A 1567-nucleotide genomic window follows, 5' to 3' on the forward strand; every position below is an offset into this window, starting at 1 on the left:
CCAATGTTTTTTGTAAACTATTAGAGTTTAGTTGAGGATTTTGTTTTCTAGGGAAGAGGTGATGGGGAATAGAATTAGGATGATGGCAAAATAGGTTAATGAGGCTAGTTGTCTGATGATGATGAACGGGTGTTCTACTGGTTGGCTTCCTACTCATGTTAGGATGAATAAAGGTTTGTGGGGTTGGCGTCATTTGGGTAAGTCTGGTGGGCAGTGGGTGAGCGGTGAATGTTAACGAATAAAATAGTGAATGTTAACGAATAAGATAGTGAATGTTAATGAGAAAATAGTGAATGTTAACGAGCAAAATAGTGAATGTTAACAAATAAGATAGTGAATGTGAAGGAATAAGATAGTGAATGTTAACAGGCAAAATAGTGAATATTAATGAATAAGATACTGAATGTTAACGAGCAAAATAGTGAATGTTAACGAATGAGATAGGTCAACTCTTGGGCCTCCTCTAGACTTGCTCCAACAGCTCCATGTCCTTCTTATGTTGAGGATACCAGAGCTGCACACAGTACTCCAAGTCAGGTCTCACAAGAGCAGAGTAGAGGGGCAGGATCATCTCCTTTGACCTGTTGGGTTATATCAAAAAGGGCATCACCAGCAGTGATAAAGATACCATTATCCCACTCTATTCAGTGCATGTTAGGCTACACCTGGAATGCTGTGTTCAGTTTTGGTCCATGCTATACAAAAAAGATGTGGACAGGCTGGAAATGAACCAGAGAAGGGCTGTAAAGATGACCAAAGGACTGGGAAGCCTGTCAGATCAGGAAAGGCTGAGAGAGCTCGGTTTGGTCAGCCTTGAGCAAAAAGGCTTAGGTGAGATTTTATCACTATGTTTAAAGGGTGGCTACAAAGAAGACATAGACTGCCTTTTTACAAAGAGCCACATGGAAAAGACAAGCGGTAGTGTGTGCAAGTTATTCCTGGAGAGATTCCAACTGGGCACAAGAAGACAGTTTTTCACAATGAGAACAATAAGCCATTGGAATAATCTCCCCATAGTAGTGGTGGATTCCCCAATATAGAATGTTTTTAAGATTCAGCTGGACAGGGTTCTGTGCCATCTTGTCTGGACTGTGCTTTTAGCAAGAAAGGTTGGATCAGATGACTCTTGAGGGTACCCTCCCAACCCTCCCAACCTGGTATTTGATTATTTTATGACTTCTGTAACTTCTCACACTCACAGGCAGGGGTTATAGTCTAAAAAAAAAAAAAAAAGGAAAGGGAAAAGGAAAGGGAAGGAAAAGGAAAAGGAAAAAGAGAAAAAAAAGAAAAAAGAGAAAAGAAGAGAAGAGAGAGAAAGAAGAGAAGAGAAGAAGAGAAGAGAAGAGAAGAGAAGAGAAGAGAAGAGAAGAGAAGAGAAGAGAAGAGGAGAAAGAAAAGAAAAGAAAAGAAAAGAAAAGAAAAGAAAAGAAAAGAAAAGAAAAGAAAAGAAAAGAAAAGAAAAGAAAAGAAAAGAAAAGAAAAGAAAAGAAAAGAAAAGAAAAGAAAAGAAAAGAAAAGAAAAGAAAAGAAAAGAAAAGAAAAGAAAAAAATTATTAACATTTGTACG

This window comes from Pezoporus flaviventris, unplaced genomic scaffold (assembly GCF_033815535.1).
Source record: "Pezoporus flaviventris isolate CSIRO_AGI_PZ_B2104156 unplaced genomic scaffold, CSIRO_AGI_Pfla_v1 ptg000031l, whole genome shotgun sequence".
Taxonomy (NCBI): domain Eukaryota; kingdom Metazoa; phylum Chordata; class Aves; order Psittaciformes; family Psittacidae; genus Pezoporus; species Pezoporus flaviventris.